This window comes from Elaeis guineensis, chromosome 7 (genome assembly GCF_000442705.2).
Source record: "Elaeis guineensis isolate ETL-2024a chromosome 7, EG11, whole genome shotgun sequence".
In the NCBI taxonomy this organism is placed as follows: domain Eukaryota; kingdom Viridiplantae; phylum Streptophyta; class Magnoliopsida; order Arecales; family Arecaceae; genus Elaeis; species Elaeis guineensis.
In genome coordinates, this window is record NC_025999.2 from 30,969,518 (window position 1) to 30,983,434 (window position 13,917).

Below are 13,917 nucleotides of genomic sequence, written 5' to 3' on the forward strand. Positions count from 1 at the left end.
AATGGACTCCCCCTCCCTCTGCTTGATATTGATGAGGGACTCCGAACCCTTCCGGGGGCACCGGCTGCTGACAAAATGGTCCATAAATTGGTGGCTCATCTGATCGAAGAAAAAGATGGTACCCAGCTTCAGCATCGAGTACCAGTTTCTCGCCGCTCCCTTCAAGGTGGATGGGAAGGCTCGGCATAGAATGGTGTCGGGTGTGCCATGAAGCAGCATCATCGTCCAGAAGGCCTCCAGGTGGTCAACCGGGTCCGAAGTCCCGTCGTAGCTTTCAAATTGAGAGAGTTTAAAGTTTGGCGGGATCGGTTCCTGCATGATCATTTGAGAAAAGGGAGGGTCAGTACAAATATCCTCACCATAAGCGGAGGGTGCGTGGTGGAGTTCTTCGATCTGCGGTTCATCTCCTGGAGCCTTCGATCCAGAAAATCCTCTCGACTATGGGTCTCGAGGGTCCTCTGGCAGAATGGGGGTAGAGATCTTCCAGGGGTGGAATCATGATCCGATTGAGGGCTCTCCACCCTCGGATTCATCTTTCCGAGAAAGATGGGGCGGCTGGCCCAAGTGGCTCGCCCTACCGTCAGATTCTGGTGTTCCGGTGATGCTCTTTCTAGGTGCACTGATGCCTGCGGCTGCTGCTGCTGTATGGCCTACACAGCTTCAGTGAGGCCTCTGACCTGCTGCGCCAGCAGGTCAAATTACTCCGCACCAACCATCATTGCCAGAGGAGGAGGAGGAGGCTGGGAAACTGGAGGTGAGTTCGGAGCTTGAGATCTGACCGCGGAGGTCATGGATCGTTGCGTGGATGCCTTGCGGGGAGGCATCGGGCAAAGACCTAGTGGAGGAAGGAGGAGAGGACACCGAAAAAGATGCCCGGGGGTGGTCCCATTGAGCGCTCCTTTAAGAATAAGGGTACTGCGAAGACACAGCTCCTTCCTCTAGCGCCAATCCTGTTGGTGCAAAAATTCGCTTGCATCGGAGAAACTGGAGTCGAGGGAGTCGTGGTCGCCGCCGGGACCTACAAAAGAAGTCTAAATCGGAGGTGGGGTTGCTCCGATAAGATCCTCCGACGCTCAAGTCAGTTCTCTGCCTCAACAAGAATGGAGTGCTTGAACAAAAATTTTAACAGAGTTTCTAGGTAAAAAATGAGAGCTTAGAGAATAACGTATCTGGGGTCCCCCTTTTATAGGGGAAGGGAGCAACAGACTGATAGCGATGTTTGTAACCATCCGACAGTGGGCTGCCCACAGTCAGGAGGAGTTTGTTGCGAAGAGTAGTGGAGTAGAATCGTGGCTATCACAAGGACATGCCACGTGGAGTCTGTCGTGGGGAGTGGAGCGACGTCCGTTATCGCGACTTGTCAGAGGATGGAGGAATCGCGTGGTATCTGTTGCAAGAAGTGGAGCAGGATCATGGCCATTATTGCGGTCTGCCAGGGAGTGATGGAGCCACATGAAATCCATCACAGGAAGTGGAGCAGAGTCGTGGTCATTGTTGTGGCCTGCCAGAGGGTCCAGGCCTGTCGGTCGAAGTCCGGCTGGAGTGTCTGGCGGAGAGGGGTGGCTAGTTGCCCATCTGAGATGAGCTCGGAGATCGGCTCTCGTGGGAGTTCGGATGAAGTCTTCCTTCAGTTGAAGTCGGGGACGAGGTCTGGCTCCCGCGGGAGTCCGGACGGAGTCTTCCCGCAGCTGGAGTCGGAGGCGAGATCTGGCTCCCGTAGGAGCCCGGGCGAAGTCCACCTGCAATCAAAGTCAGGGGTGAAGTCCGACTCCCTTAGGAGTCCGGACGAAGTTTACCAGCAGTCGAGGTCGAGGATGGAGCCCGACTCCCATAGGAGTCCGGGCGAAGCCTTCCAGCAGTCGAGATCGGGTACGAAGTCCGGACGGAGTCTTCCTTCGACCGGAGTCGGGACGAGATCCGGCTCCCGTAGGAGTCCGGGCTGAGTCTTCCTGCAATTGGAGTTGTGGGTGAAGTCCGGCTCCTATAGGAGTCTGGACGAAGTTTACCTGTAAGTGAAGTCGTGGGCGGAGCCCGGCTCCCGTAGGAGTCCGGGTGAAGTCCGCCTGCAGTCGGAGTCGGGAACGAAGTCCGGCTCCCATAGGAGTCCGGGCGGAGTCTTCCTGCAGCTGGAGTCAGAGACGAGATCTGGCTCCCGTAGGAGTCCGGGTGAAGTCCACCTGCAATCAAGGTCAGGGGCGAAGTCTGGCTTCCTTAGAAGTTCGGACGAAGTTTACCAGCAGTCGGGGTCGAGGACGAAGCCCGACTCCTGTAGGAGTCCGGGCGAAGCCTTCCAGCAGTCGAGATCGGGGACGAAGTCCGGACGGAGTCTTCCTTCGATCAGAGTCGGAGATGAGATCCAGCTCCCGTTGGAGCTCGGACTGAGTCTTCCTGCAATTGGAGTTGTGAGTGAAGTCCGGCTCCCGTAGAAGTCCAGACGAAGCTTACCTGTAAGTGAAGTCGTGGGCGGAGTCCGGCTCCCGTAGGAGTCCGGGTGAAGTCCGCCCGCAGCCAGAGTCGGGAACGAAGTCCGGCTCCCGTATGAGTCCAGGCGGAGTCTTCCCACAGCTAGAGTCGGAGACGAGATCTGGCTCCCGTAGGAGCCCGGGTGAAGTCCACCTGCAATCAAGGTCAAGGGCGAAGTCCGGCTCCCTTAGGAGTCCGGACGAAGTTTACCAGCAGTCGGGGTCAGGACGGAGCCCGGCTCCCGTAGGAGTCCGGGCGAAGCCTTCCAGCAGTCGAGATCGAGGATAAAGTTTGGATGGAGTCTTCCTTCGACTGGAGTTGGAGATGAGATCCGGCTCCCGTAGGAGTCCGGGCTAAGTCTTCCTGCAATTGGAGTTATAGGTGAAGTCCGGCTCCCGTAGGAGTCCGGACGAAGTTTACCTGTAAGTGAAGTCATGGGCGGAGCCTGGCTCCCATAGGAGTCCGGGTGAAGTCCGCCAGCAGCCGGAGTCGGGAACGAAGTCCGGCTCCCGTAGGAGTCCGGGCGGAGTCTTCCCACAGCTGGAGTCGGAGACGAGATCTGGCTTACGTAGGAGCCCGGGCGAAGTCCACCTGCAATCAAGGTCAGGGGCGAAGTCCGGCTCCCTTAGGAGTCCGGACGAAGTTTACCAGCAGTCAGGGTCGAGGATGGAGCCCGACTCCCGTAGGAGTCCGGGTGAAGCCTTCCAGCAGTCGAGATCGGGGACGAGGCCCGGCTCCCGTAGGAGTCCGAATAAAATCTGGTAGTTGTAGGGATCTACCGTTGAAGAAGTTCAGCCGTTGACAAAGTCCGGGGTAGTTCGGATTGGAGTTGAACCTGGATGGAAGAAGTCTGGAAGGGATTCGGGGAACAGCTGATAGTCGTAGAAGGTCGGCTGGCGGCGGAGCTCAGTGAGCACTTGGGACGGCTTAATAGATGACTGGGGGAACTCATGTTGAAGGAGCTCGAGTGGTGCAGTGGAGTTCGTCCGTCGGAGGAATTCAGTCAGCACTGTGGAAATTCGACTGTTGGAGAAGTCCGGAGAGATACCATCTGCAGTCGAAAGCCGGAGGAGTCCTGGGAGGGTCAATCCTGTCAAGAACTTCGGCTGAGGGTATTTTATACCCAACAGCAGGCTTTTCCAAAAATGAGTCGGTAAGGAGACATTCTATCGGGGTCCTATATGCAGTACGTAGGCCCATAATGCATCATCTAATCTTCCAAATCAATTTTTTCGATCAGGTCTAACCATCTTCTCAAGAATTCATTTGATCTCTTTGTTGGAGACTTCCACTTGGCCACTAGTTTTGGGGTGATATGGTGTGGCAACTTTGTGAGTGATTCTATATTTCTTCATTAAACTTTCAAAATGTCTATTCGTGAAGTGTGTACCTCCATCACTAATAATGGCTCTTGGGCAACCAAATCGACTTAAGATATTCTATTGGATGAATTTGATTACCACCTCGTGATCATTCATTCTGGTTGCCATAGCCTCAACCCATTTAGATACGTAATCTACCGCAACCAAAATATATTCATATCCATAGGATGGAGGAAAGGGGCCCATAAAATCGATTCTCCAAACATCAAAAACTTCCACGATTAAGATGGAAGATAGGGGCATCATATTTTTTCTAAAAATATTTTTCGTTTGCTGACAGCGCAAGCACTCAAGGCAAAATTTATATGCATCCTTAAATAATGTCGGCCAGTAAAACTCACTTTGTAACACTTTTGCGGTCATTTTCTTCCCACTGAAATGTCCCCCGCATGCATGAGAGTGACAAAAGGTAAGTATACTTTGATACTCACCCTCAGGGATATAGCGTCGAATCACTTGATCAGGGCAATGTTTGAACAATTCGGGTTCCTCCCAATAATAATGTTTGCGCTGTGAGAAGAATTGATCCTTCTCCTGTTTTGTCCAATGGAGAGGAACTTGTCCTGTTGCCAAGTAGTTAATGATGTGGGCAAACTATGAGATTTGGTCAGAGGATATTGCAAAGAGTTGTTCGTCAGAAAATTTCTCCTTAACTTCATCTGTACCCATCATATGATTATCTAAGATTCTAGAAATGTGATCAGTGACCACATTTTTGAAACCCTTCTTATCTCAAATTTCTAGATCAAATTTTTGGAGCAGAAGGATCCATCTGATCAATCATGGTTTAGTATCTTTCTTTGAGAGCAGATGTTTCAAAGTCGTGTGATCAAAATACACTAGAACCTTGGACCCTAACAGATATGAATGAAATTTATTAAGAGCAAATACCATCGCAAATAGCTCTTTTTCTGTTGTAGTGTAGTTCAATTGAGCATCAGATAAAATTTTGCTAGCATAATAGATCACATGTGGCTCCCTATTGATTCTTTGACCTAAGATGGCCCCTATTGCAAAATCAGAAGCATCACACATGATTTCAAATGGGAAGGACCAATCAGGATGTTTTATTATAGATGCTGTTGTTAGGGCTGTTCGTAACGTATAGAAGGCTTGTAGACATTCTTCATTAAAGACAAATGGTGTATCCTTGGCCAGCAGATTGCACAAGGATCTTGAAATTTTGCTAAAATTTTTAATCAAACGTCTGTAAAATCCAGCGTGACCTAAGAAAGATCGTATTTATCAAACCGAAGTGGAGGGTGATAGTTTTGAGATGACCTCAATTTTTGCTTTATCTATCTCAATCCTTCTTTCGAAAATAATATGTCCCAATACGATTCCTTCTCGAACTATGAAATGGCTCTTTTCTCAGCTTAAAATCAAATTTGTCTCCGTGCAGTGCTTAAGGACTTTGGAGAGGTTATGAAGATAATCTTCAAAAGTGGTTTCAAATATAAAGAAATTATCCATAAATACTTCGAGATATTTATCCATCATATCCAAAAAAATGGCCAAATACACCGTTGAAATGTAGGGGTGCATTATAGAGTTCGAACGGCATACGTCGAAAAGCAAAAGTGCTGTAGGGGCAAGTGAAGGTGGTCTTTTCTTGATCATCCAAAAATACAGGTATCTGATTGTATTCCAAGTAACTATCTAGGAAACAAAAAAAATATTGACCTGCTAGCCGTTCTAGGATTTGATCGACGAAGGATAATAAAAAATGATCCTTTCTAGTAACGATATTGAGTTTTCTATAATCAATGCACATTCGCCAACCAGATGGTGTGCGAGTGGGAAGCAATTCACCTTCTTCATTCTCTACCACAGTAATACCTGCTTTTTTAGGTACTACTTGAGTAGGGCTGACCCATTTACTATCGAATATGGGGTAGATGATTCCAGTGTCTAAACATTTTACATATCTTTCTTCACTACTTTCTGCATATTTGGGTTCAGTCTCCTCTGCATGTTTTGATGGGGTTTGGCATCTGTCTTGTAATGAATATGGTGCATACAGATGGAGGGGTCAATTCCTTTTAGATCGGCAATGGACCAGCCGATAGCCTCTTTATTTTTCTTCAGAACACCAACCAATTGTGCTTCTTGATCCAAGGTCAAGTCTAATGCAATGATCATCGGAAGGGTGTCATTAGATCCTAGGAATTCATACTTGAGTGTGGTCGGAAGTGGCTTTAATTCTAGTACAGGTGGTGATTCTAATGATGGGGCTGTGGGTGTATTGGCTAATGCAGGCAATGGCTCACACTTGATTGTCTAATGGGGAGTAGTTTCATCACTTGATGTATCAACTAAAATGTTTACTTCTTCACTACCTCCCTCCATATCACAGTCATCCACTCCAAAGTACGTCAAATGGGTGTCTCGCAAATCATGTGCAAAAATCATTGATGTTGCTTCCTCTATAATATCTTTGAATGTATCTATCTCGAAGCAACTATCCATTGATGGTCCCTGAGATGCACTAAACACATTTAATCTCAGTTTCTTATTTTCAAATGATACATCCATGACTCCTGTCCTACAATTGATGCACGCATTTGCTGTAGCTAGGAAGGGTCTGCCTAAGATAATGAGAATTTGCCTTGGATTGTCACTCAATTCCATATCAAGGACTAAAAAATCAACTAAAAAATAGAACTCATCTACCTTGACCGAAACATCCTCGATCATCCCACATGGTGTCTTAATTAATCTATCAGCTAACTGTAGACTGACCAATGTGGGTTTCAATTCTTCGAATCCAAAAAGTTCATAAATCAAGCTAGGTAAAAGGTTCACACTCGCCCCTAGATCTAGGAGAGCTTGTTCGATGTGAAGGTCACCTATAATGCAAGAAATGGTAGGAGTACCTGGATCTTTAAGCTTTAGAGGGGTAGCGTGTTGGAATACAGAGCTAGCTTGTTCGGTGAGGCATACTTTCTTTGGAAGTTGTGATCGAGATTTACGTTTCTGGGTGCATAATTTCTTCAAAAATTTTGTGTAAGCTGGGACCTGTTTGATTGCATTTAGAAGGGGGAGATTAATTTGGACTTGCTTAAATAATTCTAACATCTCATCAAGTCTTCCTCCTTTCTTATCCACAAGAGTGGGGGCTTTTAAGGCACTCAAAAATGGGACTTTAGGCAAGTAAGGTGATTCCAGTGCAGTTGGTCCCTTTTCTACTTTTGTGTCCTCCTTGCTCTTAGGTAATTTGGGCTTAGTCAGAGGTCTAGGGTCGGTCTCATTGATTTTACTCATGTGTTCAATGACCTTCCCATTTTTGAGAGTCATGATTGATTTGGCGTGTTCAGAAAAGGTATCTGGAGTATTGGAGTTCTCAACCATGAATTGTCCTCTCAGATTGCTCTCAGATTGGCTAGATAATTTTTCTCCTTCTCTCCTACTAACTGCGGTTGCTAGTTGATCTATTTGGGTCTCTAGCTTAGCAATGGATTGCATGTGGGAGTTAAAGGTCTGGATGTTGACTTCTAATCATTCTAGTACTTTTAGAAATTTATCTTCAAAAGTTGAGCTGTGACCAGTGATAGATGGTTGAGGAGTATTTTGAAACTGGTGGTATGGTCTATGCCTATATGTCGGGTCCTGATAATTTGATCTAGGTATAGCAGGGCCAACCACTGGCTATGATCTTTAGAAAAAATTTGGGTGGTTTCTCCAGTCGGGGTTATAAGTGATCGAATATGGATCATTTCTTGATCTACGAGCTTGTTGGGCTTAAGCTTGCTGGACCTGCTCATGCATAAATTCAGAAAATTGAGGTGCGGTTGGACATTCACTAACAAAATGAGTCGGGCTTGCACATAATGCACAAACATCTTGTACTAGATTAGGTAGAATCAAAGAGTGTCCGGTATTCAGAAGATGGTCTAATTTTTAAGACAACTCATCTACCTTACTATGGATATCCATAACATTTCCAATCTAATAGATTCTACCTCTTTTCTATTGAGACATGGGTTGTTCTCTAGAGGTGGCAGACATGTGATGTAGGGAGTTCTCACTAAGTATTTCAAAGAGCTGCCAAGCCTCATCCTCACTCTTTAGCATGAATGTCCCACCGCATCATGCATCGATCATTTGTCGGTGTTTCTCTAATAGACCATCGTAGAAACACTAAACAAGTTGCCATTTAGGGACAGCATGGTGGGGGCATTTATGAATAAGATCTCTTAACCTTTTCTATGTCTCATGAAAAAGTTCACCATCCAATTGGGAAAAACTAGTAATGGCTTTTCTAATTTGATTTATTTTTTTAATTGAAAAGTATTTCTTGAGAAATTCTCTCTGAAGATGGTCTCAAGTTGAAATAATTATGGAATCTAGGAGTTTAACCAATGCTTGGCTTTGTCCTTAAGTGAAAAAGGGAACAGTTTCAACCTGAGGGCATCATCGGAGAAGTTTTAAATTTTTACTGTGGAGCATATCTCAAGAAATTTATCCAAGTGTTTATATGAATCTTCATTCGTCAATCCATAGAATGATAGAAGCATTTGAATAATACTGGACTTGATTTCGTATTGTGCCGCTTCCACAGGAGGAGACTGGATACATGATGAGTAAGTGTAAGATGAGAGAGTAAAATACTCTCTCAATTGTCGTGGTGGGTCAGTCTCTTGTTTTGGATCCATGGTTTTGATTTGGTTTATTCGAATCATTTTTTCTAACTCTAGATCTAATGGGTGTAAATCAGGTTGTAATGATCGACGTCCTAGCATTAACCCAAAAGATCTCATCGAGTTTTAATATCAACAAGTTTTTTATTTTTTGAAAGAGAAGAGGAGAGTAGGAGGGAAAAGAATTCTACAGAAGAGAACCTAAGGAGTTCTGATGCTAAGAAGATAGAGAAAAATTAATTAGATTTGATATTTTTAGTCAACAATTAAGTGGTTCAATCAATCCTATCTATGGGTTATCCTAGATCAAGATAGCTCCTAACTTCCAAGGTCACCTTCAAGCACTCCAAGTAGCAGACTAGCCGCTCAACTGACCAGATAAGTGTAAGGTTGGTGGGGGTCTGTTGCTTCCTAGATTGATTTTGATGATTACAAAGCAGTTGAAGGGGAACTAATAATTTTTATTTGAAAAAGACTTATTGCTCTTCAGGAGCAAAATCATAATTTTACCAAAACCCTGATTTGATAGTATCAAATGATAGAACAAAAGATTTGTGATCCATTGGCGAAAATTTCATTATTTTTGGACTTATATTTTGAAAGATATGCATGTTTTAAAATCATGAGTCGATCCATGAGTCAACTCATGGCACATGAGCTGTTTGGCACGCAAATTTTTTGGCTTGGCACAACCTGTGAGTCGACCCTGAGTCGACCCCCAAGGCATGAGTCGACCCATGAGTCGACCCCTGTAGTTTTTAGGCCAAAAATTACAGAACCCTATTTTCTGGTATTCTTCCACAGAGGTCGACCCATGAGTCGACCCCCAGGCATGAGTCGACCCCTGTGACGGGATTTCTCCGCAACGGCTAGTTTTTAACCCGTTTTAAGTGCTTTTAATGCTCATTTAATGTGGTCTAACGGCTCTTTTTCAGCCTAGAATATTTTTCTCTATTTCCTAAAGCTATAAAAGGATCCAAAAGGTGGGAAATAAAAGAGAGATTGGAAGAGTTAAGAAGATCATTCAAGAAGAGCATTCAAGAGCATTCAAAAGAGAGAATTTGAAAAAGGTTTTTCAAGCCAACTTCTCAGCCCTAATCAAGAGTTCATTCAAAGCTTTGAAGAAGCCTTTAAACCAAGCTCACCAACTCCTCAAGTGCACATTCAAGTCTCCAACCACTTTGAGGAAATCCAAAAAGGGTCTTCTTCTCTTGAGTAAAGTGTATTTAAAGTTATATTCGCTCATTAAAGGAGCTTTCTCTGTACTTATTTGTGCTATAAATTATTTTACTCAGTTTGAGTGATTGTTTTTTGTTTTGGAAGGGTTTCAAAACAAGGGAAGGTTGATCCGAACCTAGAATCGGAGTGTATTGGGTTGGCTTGTACCTAAAAAATAAGTGGTCTAGCTTGGAATAGCTAGAGTCGGAGTTTCCGACGTTTGTATTCGGGTTGAATACAAGATTAGTGGTTTGGAATTCTCAAGTAGGAGCTTGGGGAGTGGATGTAGGTGCAAGGTTGGCATCGAACCACTATAAATCTTTTTGTTTGTGGTGTGCATAATTGCTTCCCTTTAACTCTTCATTATTTCCTTGCATTCTTGCTTTTAGCCATTAGTCCTGAATTAATTTAACTCTCCATATTCGTTTAGCTATTGCCAAATATTTTTCATAAGTCATAAGTTAAGCTTAAAATTTTTAGAAACCCAATTCACCCCCCCCCCCTCTTGGGTTGCATAGCTGGGCAACAAGTAGTATCAGAGTCCGGTGCTCTAGCCCTTCTTTGATCTAAACAATCAAAGAGCCAAAGATCTATGGCAACCCACGTCGGTACTTCTCTAGCCGAGGGGCAATCCACCAACCGACCTCCACTTTTCAATGGGTCTAATTACACCTATTGGAAAGCTCGGATGAAAATATTCATACAAGCACTCGACTATGATATGTGGAGTATCATAGTGAACGGTCCTCACACACCCACTAAAATTATAGATGGTGAGGAATCAACCAAACCTGAGAAAGAATGGGATGAGGTTGATAAGAAGATGGCCCAATTAAATGCTAAAGCAATGAATGTTCTTTATTGTGCTCTTGATGCAAACGAATTTAATCGCATTTCTACTTGCTCATCTGCTAAAGAAATATGGGATAGGTTAAAAGTAACCCATGAGGGAACCAATCAAGTAAAAGAGTCTAAAATAAATATGCTTGTGCATAAATATGAATTGTTTAAAATGGAGCATGATGAGTCCATAACTGGAATGTTTACTCGCTTTACTGATATTATTAATGGTTTAAAGAGTCTTGGTAAGTCCTATACTAACAGTGAGCTTGTAAGAAAGATTCTCAGGTCCTTACCAAGAACTTGGGAAGCCAAAGTGACTGCCATCCAAGAAGCCAAGGACTTGAACACTCTACCTCTAGAAGAGCTTCTTGGATCTTTGATGACTCATGAGCTAAGTATGAAGCAACATCAAGAGGAAGAAGTCAAAAAGAAAAGAACCATTGCCCTCAAATCTACAGCTCCACCAGATGAAGAAACTGATGACACTGAAGATGAAGAACAGGAGGAAGAGATGGCACTCATCACCCGAAGATTTAAGAAATTTTTGAGAAAAAGGAAACAGGGGATGAGGAAGAGGCCATTCACTAAAGGAGAACAAAGCAAAGAAAAAGAGAAAGACCAACCCCTTATCTGCTACGAGTGCAAGAAGCCGGGACACTTCAAATCCGAATGCCCACAACTGAAGAAAGGTCCCAAGAAGTTCAAGAAGAAGGCCATGATGGCCACATGGAGTGCAAGTGATGACTCAAGCTCCGATGAGGAAACCTCAACCGAACAAGCCAACCTGTGCCTTATGGCACACGAAAATGAGGTAATTTCTGAAACCCCTAGTGACTTTACATTTGAAGAATTACATGAAGCATTCTATGATTTAGTTGATGAATTAAAGAAACTAGGGATGAAGAACAAAGAACTAAAATTGAAAAATCAATCTTTATTGAAATAAACTGAAAATATTTCAATTGAAAAATCCATCCTGCTTCAAGAAAATCAAAGCTTAAAGAATGAAATCGCCAAGCTAAAACCAATAGTAGAAAAGTTCACCTTGAGTTCAAATAAACTCAATATGATTCTTGATAATCAAAAAGCCGTGTATGATAAGGCTGGACTTGGCTATAACCCCTTGAAGAAATAAAAATATCTGAAAAATATTTATATAAACTCTTTAAGTAACAAGTCTACCAATATTACTTGTTTCAAATGTGGTATAGTAGGACATAAATCATACACTTGCTTCTCTAACAAATCTGCAAAATCAACTATAAAGAAAATATGGGTTCCAAAAGGAACCATTATGACTAACCAAAAAGGATCCAAGAAAGCTTGGGTACCTAAAACAAAAACTTGACTTTTGCTTGCAGGTGTGTCTAGCATCCCAAGGAGGAAACAGAAAATGATATCTTGACAGTGGATGCTCGAGACACATGACTGGTGATGAATCACAATTCATCACGCTTGATGCTAAGGATGGAGGGATGGTCACCTTTGAAGACAATGGCAAAGGAAAGATCATCGGTATAGGTAACATTGGTATCACTCCCTCCAAATACATTGAAAATATTTTGTTAGTGGATGGTTTAAAGCACAATTTACTAAGCATTAGTCAATTTTGTGATAAAGGATATAAAGTTATTTTTGAATCGTCTGTTTGCATTGTAACTAGTCCTATTAACGATGGCATTAAATTTATTAGACATAGACATGGCAATGTTTATATGGTAGATTTGAATGATTTAGCCAAAATAAACATGCAATGCCTAGTATCCTTGAATGCTAAAGTTAATGAGACTAGTTGGCTTTGGCATCGTAGACTTGCACACATTAGCATGCATTCTCTTTCAAAATTAATTAAGAAAGAATTAGTTCTTGGTTTGCCAAAACTAAATTTTGAAAAGGATAAAATTTGTGATGCATGTCAACTAGGCAAACAAACAAGAGTTTCATTTAAATCCAAAAATATTATTTCAACTTCTAGACCTCTAGAGCTTTTCCATATGGACTTATTTGGACCTACTAGAACCACTAGTCTAGGAGGAAAAAGATACGGTTTTATAATTATAGATGATTACTCTCGTTTTACTTGGGTTTTCTTTTTAGCACACAAAGATGAAACTTTTCATATTTTCACTAAATTTTATCGAAAAGTCACTAATGAAAAAGGATTTTCAATTCAAAATATTTGAAGCGATCATGGAACTGAATTTGAAAATCAAGACTTTGAAAACTTTTGTGATGAAAAGGGAATTGGCCATAACTTCTCTGCTCCTAGGACACCCCAACAAAATGGGGTAGTAGAAAGGAAAAACAGAACCTTAGAAGAAATGACCCGTACCATGCTTTGTGAAAGCAACCTTCCAAGATATTTTTGGACGGAAGCTATCAACACAGCATGTTACATTTTGAATCGTGCTTTGATTAGATAAATTTTAAAGAAAACCCCCTATGAGCTTTGGAAAGAAAGAAAACCTAATATTGCTTATTTTCATATTTTTGGTTGCCGATGTTTTGTACTAAATAATAGAAAAGAAAGACTTGATAAATTTGATGCAAAATCAGATGAAGCAATCTTTCTTGGTTACTCCTCCACTAGTAAAGCTTTTAGAGTTTTTAACAAAAGAACTTTAGTAGTAGAGGAGTCCATACATGTTGTTTTTGATGAATCTAACGATCTTCCTTCAAGGAAGAATGAGGGTGTTGATGATGCAGATCCTCTAATAGAAGGAATGAAGGAGATCACTCTGAAAGATTCAACAACTCAAGAGGACGAGGAACAAGAAGATAAACAAGATGAGAGAGGTGAAAAATTCAAGAACAACCTCAAGGTACAAATGACCTACCCAAGGAATGGAGGTATGTTCACAATCACCCTAAGGAGTTAATTATTGGTGATCCTATGCATGGGGTAAAAACTCGTTCTTCACTTAGAGATGTATTTAATCATTGTGCTTTTGTATCTCATCTTGAACCCAAAACTATTGAAGAAGCTGAAAATGATCATAATTGGATTAATGCAATGCAAGAGGAACTTAATCAATTTGAAAGAAATAATGTATGGACTTTAGTATCAAGACCTAAAAATTATTCTATAATAGGCACAAAATGGGTCTTTAGGAACAAATTAGATGAACATGGTAATGTAATAAGAAATAAAGCAAGATTGGTTGCTAAAGGTTATAATCAAGAAGAAGGAATTGATTTTGATGAGACCTTTGCACCTGTTGCTAGATTAGAAGCCATTAGACTTCTACTTGCATATGCTTGCTTTATGAAATTCAAATTATTTCAAATGGATGTCAAAAGTGTATTTTTAAATGGATATATTGCTGAAGAAGTCTATGTAGAATAACTCCCGAGATTTGAAAATCATGTTT

The 13,917-nt window shown here is 42.5% G+C and overlaps 1 protein-coding gene and 1 non-coding gene across 2 annotated transcripts in view; both read left to right on the forward strand.

The window, feature by feature from the left end:
- The window catches only part of LOC140859300 (uncharacterized), a 64,566-nt gene that overhangs the window by 13,104 nt on the left and 37,545 nt on the right, over positions 1-13,917 (forward strand). The gene's annotated exons all lie outside the window — the stretch shown is intronic.
- Positions 8,008-8,113, forward strand: LOC114912880 (small nucleolar RNA R71). The gene has a single exon (XR_003798851.2). It is a non-coding gene; the product is annotated as a small nucleolar RNA R71 (small nucleolar RNA).